The 14,753-nt window shown below is 44.4% G+C and overlaps 1 protein-coding gene across 2 annotated transcripts in view; it reads right to left on the reverse strand.

Annotated features, from left to right (window-relative positions):
* ULK4 (unc-51 like kinase 4) overlaps positions 1-242 on the reverse strand; it is a 556,180-nt gene extending 555,938 nt beyond the window's left edge. For both annotated transcript variants that reach the window (XM_019508899.1, XM_019508898.1), the window contains exon 1: positions 139-242. The gene's annotated coding sequence lies outside the window, so the exon portion shown is untranslated. The remainder of the gene's footprint in view (positions 1-138) is intronic.
* Positions 243-14,753: the final 14,511 nt, after the last annotated feature.

Here is a 14,753-nt window from a genome sequence, read left to right on the forward strand (position 1 = left end):
GACGTATGTATAACCATATCTCTCTCTCATTTAGGAGCCCACCTGGTGCGGACCCCGGCAGGCGTCAGGGAGCGCAGAGGCGCGGTGCGGCCGCTGCCCAGAGCCCACCCGCCCCCCTCGGCCCCGCCCCGCGCAAACCCGGTGTGAAGCCCAGCTCAACCGGGGGTGGGCAGGGCCGTGGTGTCACTCACGTGGGCCGCAACATCACTCCCGGCCCGCCGCCGAACAGGACACAAGGCCCGCAGGCGGCCGAGCCACGCACTGGTCTCCAGTGGAAGCGCCGCCACCGCAGCCAACCGAAATGCTGGCCCCGCCCCCTCGGGCCGTTCCACTGCTCAGTGCGGCGGAGGGGCAGTGAGCGCGACGCGTCACCACAAGCGCGTCTGGAGCCACCGCCACTTCCACCGGAGCAAACCATTGAGACAACACCAACCGCTCACTGGATCCCCCTCCCCGCACCTAAACGTCCTTCTGTGGAGCGAACACCCTCTTCCCGGCGCTCCCGTCCCCCCCGCATCCTCCAACCTGTTGGTCCGGCCCGTCCCGGTAGCTAAGATACAGCGTCGGACGCCGGAACCGGAACGGCGCAGCGATTGGCTAAACGCCACGCTGACGTAAGAATGGGTGGAGCTTCTGAGCCAGGGTAAGAGGAGTTCCCGGATGCAGAGGGGTCGCGGAGGTGCTTGTTCCTCTGCCTGCGGGTAGTCGCGATCCCGGGGAGCAGCATGTTCTAGACCCGCAGCCGGTCCCTCTTGACCTTGACCGTGAACATGAGCAAAAGGAGCATCTTCCTCTTCCCTTCGGTGGGCAGCGCCTCCAGACGCACCAACCGGGCAAACACGGGGGTGCCTGGCGGCCGGAGTCCTCACGAGAACAAAGCAGTTCTCACCCCCACAAAAGAGTCATTTTTCTCCTGCCATCCTTGCCTTGCCCCTGCAGCCCGGCTCCACGTAGTGCACCATTCACCCCTCAATTGTGTAGTAAATGTAACGTGTAGCAGGGGCCTACAAGCAAGTTGCTCCCTCCAGCAATTGTCTGGCATAGCCTGTGCCACACACGCCTGTTTGCTTTTTGCACATGGTGCGGTGCTGGGTTCATGGTCTTCCCTAATAGCGAGCCATTGCAAACGGGGAAAATCCTCAATCACCTGCAGCAATTTGAGCTTTTAGAGCTTGGTATGGAAGTGGCTGGAAATGCAGAGAAATTCTCCTAAAGCAGTGGTTCTCAACCTTTTCATACCAGGACCCATTTGTAAACATCAAGGGCCATTCCTGGCACACTGCTCCTCACACTGCCCCCTTATGCCCTCCCAGTGTGTGGGGCAGGGAGGGGATATGTGGGCGGCCCCAAGCAGCCCCTCGCAGGCTGGAACTCTGCCATCCCACAAGGGAAAGGCTGCGGTTTCCCGCATTTTTCTCCTTCAAAGGAGAAAGTTTGATTGCGACCCTTTCATGCATTCTTATGACCCACTTTTGAGTTGCAACCCATAGGTTGAGAAACACTGCCAAAAAGCAAACCAAGGGGAAAGTTTGCTTTAATGTCAGTCTTCATTTTATTAAAACAACCATCTTGATATGAAGACTTCAATTATGATTGGATGCTACAAGGACACATTGAAGGCATACTGCACAAAAATGGATGCTGAAGTCCAGGCTTGGGAGGAGCTGGCTAATGATGACTGACTCCACTAGTACTGCAACCTCAACCAAGCAGCAGCCCATTGCGAGGTCAGGCATCTCATCCATGAAGCAGAAGAGAGCACAGAGGAAGGAAAAGGAGAGAAATCCTGGGCTACAACCTACCCTCCCTTGGGGAAAAACTTGCCACTTCTGCAGATGGATACCTGGCTCAAGGATTAGGTTCTTAATTCACTTTGACCCATCAGTGAGCTATGGTAAAAATCGTCCACAAATTGGGGGCCCCGGTAGCCTAGGAAGCAAGCTGTCAACAAGCCACAGGTTCAGAACCTTGCAAAATCAATTGCCTCATAAAAAGTCACAATGAAAGGACATGCAAGTACGATACTTTGTTGATGTAAACTACACTACAGATAGCCGTATCTGTAGGGAGCTACTGAATTCACGATTTCACAGATTCCGAAAAATCCAGTACTGCCTGTGAAATCCAGGCGATGCCCGTGGAATCTGTGGGGTGGAAATAACTTACTGAGAGCTGCAGCAGCTCAGGTGGGGGGGGGGGTACCCACTCAAAGGGCTGCGGGCAAAATGGCTGCCCTCCCCCCTGCCCCTTGCTGCTGATTTGCTGTGGGGGTTGCCTGTCATGTGGCCCTGCCCCTTTCTACCAATTGATGGTGGTGGGTGGAGTTGCATGATCTACAATCCTTGCAGCCAATCCATGGTGAGGGGTGGAGCCATCAGGGCCCCTCAGCCAATCAGAGGCATGGGGGAGGGGGCTGCACTCCACCTGCAAAATGGCTGTCTGGGCCCCTGTTCTGCCTGTGAAATCAGAGGACAGCCCCTGTGAATTATATAGGTCCCTACATATCTGTGTAATTGCCTGGCTGTGTTACTGGCATGTGCTTTGCAGGGAGGTTTCCGTGAGGACTGCTTGGAAGCTTCAGCTAGTGCAGAAAGCAGTGGTCTGCTCATGTAGTAGACTGGATTACCAAAAGCACATTGCACATGTATACTGTACACTGCTCTTGTGTGCAAAATATTGGTTCCAGTATAGGTAGCACTATATGATTGCATTGGCATCCTTTTGTCTGCAAGAGATGGTGGGTATTGCAGCCTATGACGTAGATGGTTTGCAGTGTCTCATGTGACTGAATAGTCCAATCTGAGATTTGCATGATCTGTGGCAGTGGTTGCAAGTGTATGTGTCATGGTTGGGTGGTTCAGGAGCTGCTTGCTTCCTATGGACTCTTTTCTCTTCAAACTGTTGAAGCCAATTCCTGTCATGGACTTTAACACCCCGGGTGGAAATGATAATGCCACTTGTTCCAATCACTTGCCAAGGTTTCCCATTGGTCAGGGTCAATTCCAAATGTCTTTATATCTTGCTTGCTTGCGTGCGTCTTCATAGCAAAGCTTGGGGTGTCCTACTGTTCTTGTTCCCTCCTATAGTTGCCTTGATAGCATGTCTTTGGGTGTACATCCATCTTCCAATGTGATCAGATGGCCTAGCCAACCTAGTCATCTCTGTTTAAGTAGGTCTGTCACACTTGGTAAATTTGATCTTTGAAGAACCACTGTGTTGATAATGTTATCTTGCATTTGATTTTGCGTATGCAGCATAAACAGTGCAGGTGGAAGCTGTTTAACCTTTTCTCTTGATGTGCATAAGTTGTTCATGTTTCTCCACCACACAAGAAAGTGCTGAATACACAAGCTTTGTACACTAACATTTTGGTCTTGATGGTAAGCTTTGTGATATTTCATGCTTTTTTAGTTAGTCCGCTGAAGGTGGTGGTAGCCTTTCCAATGTGAACATTAAATTCTTCATCCAGTGAGAGGTTTGTGGTCACTGTGGAACCTAGGGAGCTGAACTTTTGGACTACTTCCAGCTAGCTCTCATTACGGGTGATTGATGGATCTTGTGGAGCTCCCTGTCCTAGTACAACTGTTTTCTTTATGCTGATAGTGAAAGCAAATGCCTGGCAAGCTCCTGAAAGGCAATCCATGAGTTCTTTTACTAGGTCTTCATCATGGGCTGTAAGGGCAGCATCATTGGGGAACAGAAGCTCCCTGATAGGCATCTTTCTAAGTCTAGGTTTTGACTTGAATCACGACAGGCTGAAGACTTTCCCATCCGATCTTGTGTGAAGGTACAGTGCACCTTCCATATCTTTAAATGTGCAGTTCAGGAGTACCGAGAAGAAGATTCCAAAGAGTGTAGGGGCAAGAACATATCCTTGCTTCACACTACTTTTTATCTCAAAGCTCTCTAAAGTGGACACATCAAACTGAACAGTTGCATTCATGTTGTTGTGGAAGGAATGTATAAGACTTAACAGGATTGGTGGGCATTCTAACTTTTCTAGGACTGCAAATAGACCTGGTCTGCTGATGGTGTCAGATGCTTTGGTTAGATCTATGAAGGTGATGTACAATGGTCGGTTTTGCTCTCTGCACTTCTCTTGAACTTGACAGAGGGAAAATATCATGTCTGTGGTTGATCTTCCAGCCCTGAATCTGCACTGAGATTCAGGATAGACACAACTTGCCAGCTGTTGTAGGTGCACCAAGATGACCCTCATAAAAGCTTTTCCTGCTATATTTAGTAGTGAGATACCTCTGTAGTTGTTGCAGTCACTCTTATCTCCTTTATTTTTATACAAAGTGACAATGTTTGTGTCACATGTCTTGTGGTACCTCACCCTCTTTCCAGCATTGGAATAGCAGCTGATGAAGATATGATAGTATGCTTTTTTTTCCTCACTTGAGAATTTCCACTGGGATGCCATCTTTTCCAGGAGCCTCACCACTTGCTAATGTATCAGTGGCCTTGCTTAGCTCTTCTACAGTGGGCTCCATGTCTAACTTTGGCATGACTTGTAGAGTTGGTATTTGGTTCAGAGATTGCTGGTGACATTTCTTTCTTGTGAGTATAGCTCTGAGTAGTATTCAAACCAGAGACATTTCCTTGCTTCTATCTGTAATGGCTTCACTGCAGTGTGATTTGAGAGTGGCAACCTTGTTGACGTTAGGGCTTAGAACTTTCTTCAGACCATTGTACATGACTTTTAGGTTTCCTGTCTCTTGTGTGCAAAGTATTGGTTTCAGTATAGGTAGCAATATCTGATTTGGGGCCTCACTAAGGCAACCTTTTTCCCTATATATTCCGATGACAGTTGTGATCATGTGAGGTGCTTTTACCATTTTGAGGGTGTGCAGGTGAGGTGCTGTAAGTGGAAGATCCGCCTTTCTTGTCATGCACTTTTTCAAAATAGTACTGTTGCTAAATTCATAAATGTTACTCTGTGCAGAAATGTACTATGCCAGGGGTGGCCAAACTTCCTAACCCTTGTAGCCACTAACCATTATCTTGACAAAGCTAAGAGCCACAGAACACATGACCTTTTTTTGGATGTGCCTGCTACAGAATCAAAAGTCTGTGCACAGCACCCTTGATTAAAGAATAGTATGTCGTTAAATGACTTTCACCTGGGGCCATGCTGAAACTGTACAGAAGCCTACATTTGGCTTCACTGTAGTGTATTATAACATCCTCTGTCACAGGGTACTTAATCTCTGGTCTGTGGGCCAGACCTGACTCATGGAGCTGTGTCATCTGGCCCTCACAGGCTCCCCACAGGCCCAGAAATGTGATGGTGGCAGAGTGGTGGCTATGTTAATTTCCACTTCCCTGCTGCCAAATTTCTGGCTGCATGGGAAGCTCTGCAGACCATATAACATTCCCCTGCACACTAGATCATTCCAGTGCTAAGCTGGATCTGAGCACATGGGGTCAACCTGTGAACCGGCGTGCACCAGTCATTTGGCTTATGCCAGAATTTTGGGCCCTACTGCTTCATTGGGAAACTTCTACCTTAACATTCTTTTTGTTACATTTATGGATGATAGTAACATTTTATATTAATCCCATCATCTGCTTACAGGAAAGAATTCTTATGGGTAATATCTTTTATTGAATTAATAAAAGATGTCACCTACAAGAATTTTTGCTGCTTGCATATCTCCTGGACCATCATGGCAACATCATCACTTCAATGCTACCATCATCTGCTCTACAAATTTGACACCTGCATTTCTCTCCCTTTAAAGTCTGTTTCCTCACATATATAATTTAACACCAATGTTAAAAAAATACTAACTCTTACACTGCTGGAAACTAAGGTGTTTCTCCTCTGGGTTTTGGAGGGTTGCTCTTTCATACTTTAGTATTGTACAAGTGTTTTATTTACCTTGCAGATGGTTTGATATCAAAGGAAGATTGTGCCAAGCAAGAGACTGCTTTCCACTCACTTCTTCTCCTGGTGTGGTGTTTCAAGCATCTGTTCCCATGGTTTCTTCGTGTTCTCTCTGTACCATTCTGATCAAGTTTCAGCAATGTGCATATTACAAGTCCATGATTATGCCTTGTATTTGTAGTGGGTGAATATAGTTGTGGGTTGGTGAAATGTATGTCCACCTACTGCCATGTTATGTTATCAATTGTTAACCCAGGAAAAATGCAGTTGGTAAACACATCCCTTTTCATATCCATCTGGTCAGGAAAAGGAATCTGATATGCTGCCATGATGATTATTTTTAATTTGTTTTGTTCTGTTTGTTTTCACTGTATATTTTTAGTGTCTGATTGTATGTACCAGCAGGGGCTGACCCACTTTTTACACCATATTCAGTGTTTGAGCAAAAAGGAGGAGAAAGCTGAAACAGTGGCGCATTCAGATTTTTTTCCTTTCTCCTATATAAATTTCTTCTTGCTGAAAGAGTTCTTTAAGCTCATAGATATTATCCTATACATAAGCATATGTTACGGTGGAGCTAAAACTCATTGAAATCCTAGAGTCCAGCACCCACTCTTAATTTAAGATAGGTTTAAGAAACTCTTATATTTGTGTCTGTAACCAGGTAGCTGAAATAGTAATGCCCTCCACCCAAAACATAGGAATATGTCACTGCCTAAAACAAAAGCACATGCAAGGTACAAGCGAATGAAAGAATTTCACTGGTTCTCGTTCTTCAAAGGTTTATATGAAATAGAAACTGGTAAAATCAAAGGAGAAGCAGGGGCAGAAAAGTCAAAATTACAATAGCAACAAGCACTGGAATCACAGCCTGGAGAAAACCTGTGAGAGAATTTGGGGGCTAACTGGAATATCTTGGAACTGTGCATAAAGATATTACTTTTTGACTCTTGCTGTGTTTGGGGAAAGGTAGCTTTGTATATTCTTTTTAAGTAAACAGGATTACATCAAAAATGTCACGAGATGATCAATTTATCTTCCTAATGGGAGCAGCTCAGAATACCACAAATTTTGCTAACTGCCTAGATACAAATGGGCTATTAATAATTAATACCACAACTGAATGACTCACACTTGGAAACTTTCTATCATAAATCCAAATGGGATTCTATCTAAATAGAAATCCAAATGAAATTGTAGGTTTAATTTGCCTTTAAGATAATTGTAAGAGGTAATAAGCTTCTTTTTAGAAGTAGGTAACTGAACAAGTAACTGTCTCCAAACTCAAAATACAGGCACAAGTACTTGCCCAAGCCAAAGAAAGCTGCAGGCCACTGGAAAATGTAAGACTAACTGGGCAGATGGTCATCACTGACTTGGGTGAGGGGAGAGAAAGAGAGAGAGTGAATATGAGAAAGCTTATATGGAGAAACAGTGCCACAGAGCTCAGAAACAAGAAGAGAAGACTCTGCCTGAAAAGGCATGGTAGCATGACCCACAAAAAAACCTAGAGACTTTCTGCACTGGTGGATGCTGTGTGAAAGAGTTGTGCGAGCAAGGGTATTCTCTTCTGTTATTTAATTACTCCTGCATTCAGAAAAATAGGATTTCATACAATCTTATAAATAAAGAAAATAATTCTATGATCAAATGATTCTCTTCCTACCTGGAGCTACTTGCAAGACTACACATTTCTAGCCAGCCACTCAGGTCAAAAAGGGTAAGTATAATTTTAAAATAGGGAGAAGCTATGACAACAACAGAAGGCATGTGACCATGAAAATGCTTTTCCAAGTATTTCAAGTGTGGCTTAGTGCAGGCAATTTGGAAAGAAGGACTGACAAACTGGGCCATAGATAGGCTAATAGCAACAACTAGAGAAGGAAAACAAAGTAATTTTTTCTTCCTTCTTCTTGGCTCTCTATGCCCAGATATTTGTATCTGCCATATTTTGAATATATTTTCCTCCCAGGCCGTCCCTTGGTGACCCCTAATTTAAAAACCATAGTTTTTAAACAATCTTTAATGATCCTGGCTTAAATCCCAGAGATGTATTACCTTATTATTATCTGAATTATGAATTGGCAAACTAAACAGAGAAATCTGAAATTGGTGTTGACTGATGTTGTTAAAGCAATACTATACTCTTTGATTGTTTTACACAGTCCATAAAAGAAGGTCTAGAAACAAGGGGGGACGGGGAGAAGTGTAGAAGAAGTCAAAGCTGGTCCCTGAAAGACACGGTAGAAAATTCCAGATGTCAGTAGGGCCACATCAAAGTGTTTTAAGTGAGGGAACAATACATACAATAAATGAGTTTGGTAAAGGAAAGAGGGTGACAGCCAAGAAAGGAAGAGGAAATAAGTATATAGAAAAGGCAAATATCCGGGAGCCAGCCTTTTCTTTTTAAATATCTGATTTCCCTAACACAATTATCAGCATGAGATAGAATATGCAAATGAGGTAAGGTAATATACGTATTGGAGGCAGTTCTTAACTATTTGTGAAATGTCCCATGCGATAATATTAGAAACTCTGGCCCCTCTACAGCCTGCCTGTGGCTCTGACATACAGTTACCAGGCAGACTGCTTCTGGGCCATGGACCTGGGGTTCCTGGGTCTGTGATTCAGAACCATCCACCCATGCTGTAAGTTACAGGCTCTTTGCCAGGGAACCAGAAGGCTGGGAGGCCAGACTTCAGCCAAGGCTCAGCTCCTTTTTCTGATGCAGAGAACCTGGAAGCTCTGATAAAAATCAGTGATTAAAAAATCAGGGTTTTTCTATTTAGCTCATATCTGTTTTTATTTTGTTGTTTAAATTATAATAATTTTTTGGTCAAAAAAGGGAAAAAACTGTTCAAAATGATGTCAGAAATTAATACAAAATAGGTTAAGGCCTAAATAATCCATAACCTTTAAATATATATGCTGAATCCATCAGCCTCTATCAAATTTTTTGAGTTACAGGCTAGCTCTCTATATAAAGAAAGAATCTGGGAAACCATCTAAATTTAACTTGACTTTTTAGGTCAAGATTTGTAAATATGGCTTAATAGGTCACATACTGTGTTAAAAACCAGATTGGGGTCAGCAACGTTTTTGGGCAGAGTGCCAAAAACACCCTCAACCTCGACTTGTAAGATGTGGGTGTGCTGGGGCAGATGGAGGGGGAGCTGCAAGGGGCCTGATCCTTATTGTGGCTGTTCCCACCATTCGCCCTGTGGCGTGCGTGCCAAGCAAAATGCCTTTGTGTGCCACACTCTGACACCAGTGCCGGGGTTGCCTACCTCAGGACTAGATGCTAAGGGAGACCTGGAGCTGGGCGACTAGAAAAACCTGCACCATACATATAGGCTCGGTAGTGCTACGCTGGTTAGCTCTACAGATGCAAGGGACTTGGGGGTCATGGTTGACCACAAGATGAACATGAACCTTCAGTGTGATGCTGCGGCTAGTAAAGCAAGCAAAACACTGGCTTGCATCCATAGATGCTTCTCAGTCAGATCCCAGGATGTCATTCTCCAGATTGTACTCGGCCTTGGTGAGGCCGCAGCTGGAGTACTGCGTCCCGTTTTGGGCTCCGCAATTCAAAAATGATGTGGAGAAGCTTGAGAGGGTGCAGAGGAGAGCCCCATGCATGATCAGAGAGCAGGAAAACAGACCTTATGATGAGAGGCTGAGAGCAATGGGGCTATTCAGCCTGGAAAAGATCAGGGGCGATCTGGTGGCCACCTATAAGCTTATTAGGGTGGCTCATAAGGATCTGGGGGAACAACTGTTCACCAGAGCCCCCTAAGGGATGACAAGATTGAATGGTCACAAACTCCACTGTGACCGGTTCAGGCTGGACATAAGAAAGAACTTCTTCACTGTCTGAGCCCCCAAGGTTTGGAACAGACTGCCACCTGAGGCGGTTCAAGCGCCCACTTTGAATGCCTTCAAAACACATTTGGATGCTTATCTTGCTGGGATCCTATGATCCCTGCTGACTTCCTGCCCCTGGGGCAGGGGGCTGGACTCGATGATCCTCCAGGGTCCCTTCCAGCCCAAATGTCTATGAAATCTATGAAATCTGTGAAAAGACTGGCAAAGTAATCGCAAGTATGAAGAGTCAGTCTCTGACTCCAGAATACGCCATACGTATCGTACCAGGATCATCTGCTGAGCTTATGTGGGTGGTCATCCTGGTGTTTTAATGCAGCTGCTTAAATCATAAATACAATGTCTGTTATCTTGTAAGTAGGCAACAGAGATTATTCATTATGTTCTGATGTATAAAACTTCAACATTAATAAGAATCTTAACAATAGTATAATACATAATTGCTTAAATAAATGCTTGTAGTTGGAGTGCCCCATCCTAGGTAGCAAAATAGATGTACTACTTTTAAATGTAAAGATTTTATTTAGTTTTAAACCTACATGTTTGAAATGTCATATCAACCAATAAGAATGAACTTTTTTTTTTTTTTACAAATTACATGAAATACAAATGGAAAAAATGATTAAACTTGATTATATACATTAAGGCTTTGCTCTGAATGATTTAAATCAGTCCAGCCTGTCTGAGACTCCAAAACTGGAAACTTAGAGCTCTCAGAGTTTCCAGGCTCCCTGCTGTGGAACCAGGACTTGGAAGTCCTGGGGGCAGGTTCCTGTGATTTGTAGATCTGCAGTAATCAATTTGACAGGGCTGCCCTGGAGCTAGAGGTTCAGGGGGTCCCCCAGGGCTGCTCAGTGGAATTGACATTCTATTTTATTATTAGCAGTTATGGATCTGACAAGAATGTCAATTTTCCAGAGCAGCTGCAGAGCTCCTGTGAGCTTCCTCTGGGTTGGACATTTTATTTTAGGTCCAGTGCAGACTGAAACTGAATTAGGATACTTTTTTTTCCCTCCAGCAAACAGAAAATCCTGCTTTTTGGCTAACTGTGCTCCAAAGGGAGTCTGAGCCAAATGGATCATGTTTGCTCCATGTTTTCTTGCATCATTAATGTTTAATGTTACTTCACCACCCCTACCTTTACCCCTATATTTCCTGAAGTCTGTGATATTTTTACTTATAATATGATTCTTCTTCCATGATATCCAGTTTCACATCTGGCCCAGTAGTTAATGTGCTCATTCTGTTGCCCAGGTTCCTTGCATCAATACACAAACATTTTGGTTGTTTCTCAACCAATTTATCCCATTTCCTTGCTGGATTAGATGGTTTCTACCAGAAGTTCTTGTCTGCTGCTTTCACAGATATTAGTGCTTGAACCCTCTTGTTCTTCATTACTTTCCCTCTGATATTGCTTTATATAGATTGTTGTAGTTTTATTACCCAGTTTTCCTTTTTTGTGTTTTAAAACCAGGCATATACATTATACATGTCTTTCCCAACTATCCCTCAGTTTTCAGTATAAACATCTTTTCATCAGTCAAGCCAGCTTTGGTCCCAGAAGGTTGAATCTTTTTTCATGAAAGCCCCCCTGTGGTCCTAAAACATTTCTCTCTTCACCAGTTTCTGAGTCACGTTTTGATCATCATATTGTTATGCCCTTGCCTTCTGTCTCTGGGCATTAGGTGAATTCCACTAAAAAATCACTCAAGCCTCCCCTGTTTGGAGAGACTTTCCTAGCTTTTCATAGTTATCCTTCATTCATTCCTGTGGGAATCCAGCAGTATCATTTGTCCTGATGTGAGTCATGTTTTGTGGATTCTTCCCAGGCAGCAAACTTACTATTCTTTTGATCCACCCTGATGACAGCCCAGTTTACCTTTTTAAGGAGTCCCTTGTCACATTAAGCTGCCTCCTCCTAGTGTTTATGGCAATAAATAGATGTCTCATTTGACATAGGCCTCATTGTTTGGGTGTTTGACCTGGATCAAAACAAGTGCAGCTCAGTCTTTTTCACACGTTGCCCTTCCAAGCTGTGCTGCTGTTCTCCTGATGGAGAAGTACACACACCTGTCCTCTGATAGATGAGCACACAGGCCTGTCCTTGAAAAAGTGCAATAACCTTACAGAGGCAGGCAGCCACATTCTGGGAAAAAGTGTTAGGACATTTCATTCCACATATTTCAGAGGAACTTTAAGTGGAACAGTCGACCTGTATATCTGTGGGATCCCAAGATAAAAAGCTTTCTCCCAAGACAATGCAGTATTTATGTGACACTCCTGTGACACTCCAGTCCTTTCTCTTTTTTTTCTTTCTTTTCTTTGTAAATCATCTAGTCTCCCATGCTATTCTCCTTGTTCCTCCTGGAGCTGTGGTCCCTTATCTCATTCTCTCTTTTAATTTCTTCTTCCTTGCCATCCTGTCTTTTATTTTTTCTGCCTATTTCTTGCCTTTCTCATCCATGCAGCAAATCTCAACTCAGTTTCTTCTCCACCAGCTGGTCTCTTCCTCTGCCTTGTCTTCCTAATATTTGTCCGGAAGAATAATAACCTTTGTTGACATGACAGCACTACCATAAACAACAAAGAAGTTCTGATTCTTTCCCAGTCAGTCATCTACATATATACTAGCCACTTAATTGTAATACTGTCAAGGGACACCTTGCATCAGTGTTAATTGCCATCACTTTTGTACTCTGTAGCATTTTGTCAATACTGATTTTGTAAACAGAACTTTTCATGCTTTTATTTTGGCTCAGAGCTGGGGTGTGGGGGGAAGACAGACACATCTGCAGCACATGTGCCACAACTGCAATGAGCAGCTTCTGTGTGGGGCAGGGGGCATATCAGGGAGGAACTAGGCAGCACACTGGCAGAGAAAGCAGGGAGCAGAGAAGCAGATCAGGGAGGGGAAGGGGATTAAAGTGGTACTTGGGGAAGGTGTGGAGCTAGTTTGTAGCACACCTGCCAAAGAACTTAGCTTGGAGCTAAATGGCATAGCTTAAATTTATGAGATTAAGTTTACAATGGCCATGTTATCACCCATTCAAATATTAGAAGAATGGGGGTAAGTAAATACATGCTGCAGGTTGGCCCCCCTTGCTCTGAGCCAAAATAAAAGCAGGGAAACTTCTACTTACCAAACTATTATTGACAAAATTCTGGTTTCCTCTCTTTGGGTTTATTAAGACTATTAAAAACAATTGTTTTAGTGTCTTGCATGGCCACAAGTGATTCTACCACACTTCCTAAGCATCCTGATTCATATTAATTGTCCCACATCAAAAGTTTCCTTTCCTCTGACTGTTGTGTCTAGTACTATTTGGGGGTCTCCATCAGTTTGCATGACTGAAAGCCCAGTTTGTAACCTCACTGGGGCTGAAACATGACCCATAAACTTAATTAAAAATAACACAGTTAAAACTAACAGGTGGCTTCTTGGAAGTAATGTATTTCCATCATTTTTAAAGGGCATGTTTTAAAATAATCAGCTTTTTTTTTAATTAGATCACAGATTAGATGTGGGCTCTCACCCCAGAATTTTTTTTCCCTCCAAGGGCAAAGAACACGTCTGGTTGTAAACTGTTCATATAATATAGGGAGGCTTGGGTTGCATAATTTTTATCACGTGTCATGAATTAACCCATTGCAGAAAAGGACCTGGAGCGGTTACAGTGGACAATAAGCTGAATATGAGTGAAGAAACCTAAGAGCATACTGGGCTACATTAGTAAGAACATTGTCAGCAGATCAAGAGAAGTGATTGTTTCCCTTTTTTCAGCACCAGAGGGACCACATCTGGAGTACTGTGCCCAGTTTTGGGCCCCCACTACAGAAAAGAGGTGGACAAATTGGAGCAAGTCCAACAGAGGGCAATGAAAATGGTTGGGGGGATGGTGCACATGACTTATGAGGGGAGGTGGAGGTAACTGGGCTTGTTTAGTCTGGAAAAGAGACGACTAAGGGGAGAGTTAATAGCAGGCTTCAGCTACCTCCAGTTCCAAGGAGGATGGAGCTAGACTGTTCTCAGTGGTGGCAGATGACAGGACAAGGAACAACGGTCTCCAGTTGCAGCAAGGGAAGTTTAGGTTAGAAATCAGGAAAAAAACTCTCTCACTAGGAGGGTAGGAAAACATTGGAACAGGTGACCCAGAGAGGTAGTGGACTCTCCATCCTTGGAGGTTTTTAAGACCTGGCTAGACAAAGCCTTTGGCTGGGATGATCTAGTTTGGGCTGACCTTGCTTTGAGCAGGAAGTTGGACTAGATGACCTCCTGACTAGATATCCCTTCCAGCCCTAAATTTCTCTGTTTCTATGGATAAGTTGTTGGCTGAAGCCATGCCCACTGTATTTGCCTTTTTTTTATTAGTTAATCAGTGCTCATTGTTATTGCAACTTAAGGATTGCGCTGCAAAAAATGTCCACAGCCTAGAGTTATCCTGCCGATGCCTGTCCAACTCAGGCTTATTGATGGCCCCAACAGATTAGCAGAGAGCCTGTTCTTGAAGTCAACCATAGCAACACACTTGTCTGGGCTTAAAACCACCGGTAACTGAACTGGAGATGATGCTACATCTTGAATCAGCAGATCTTGAAGAGAATTTATTGTATTTTCTCTCTGTGTGTTTTTTAATATCTATTTGGAACATCTCTGTTACTTTTACCTCGTGATTTGGGACTTCACCCCTTGGCATTTCCTCGGGGCAGGGAAAGTTAACTCTGCTGTGTGTCATGGTGGCCTTCAGCTCTTTCCAGCGAGCGCAGCCAGGGGCTGTTTTGGTGCCTTATTGCCATCACATGGATGTCTCCGCTGGGATCGCCCCTCATTGTGGCACAGAGTCCTAGAGGAGCCGGGCTGGAAGGAAGGGACCGTAGAGGTTCAGTCCACCCCCTGCCCGAGGCGGGCTCTTCCCTAACCAAACGTTTTAGGGCTCCCCGCGCCGAGGCCCCGGGGTTTGCCGGGCCAGGGGGGAGGCGC

Source organism: Gavialis gangeticus, unplaced genomic scaffold (assembly GCF_001723915.1).
Source record: "Gavialis gangeticus isolate Ggan-Ray unplaced genomic scaffold, GavGan_comp1, whole genome shotgun sequence".
In the NCBI taxonomy this organism is placed as follows: Eukaryota; Metazoa; Chordata; order Crocodylia; family Gavialidae; genus Gavialis; species Gavialis gangeticus.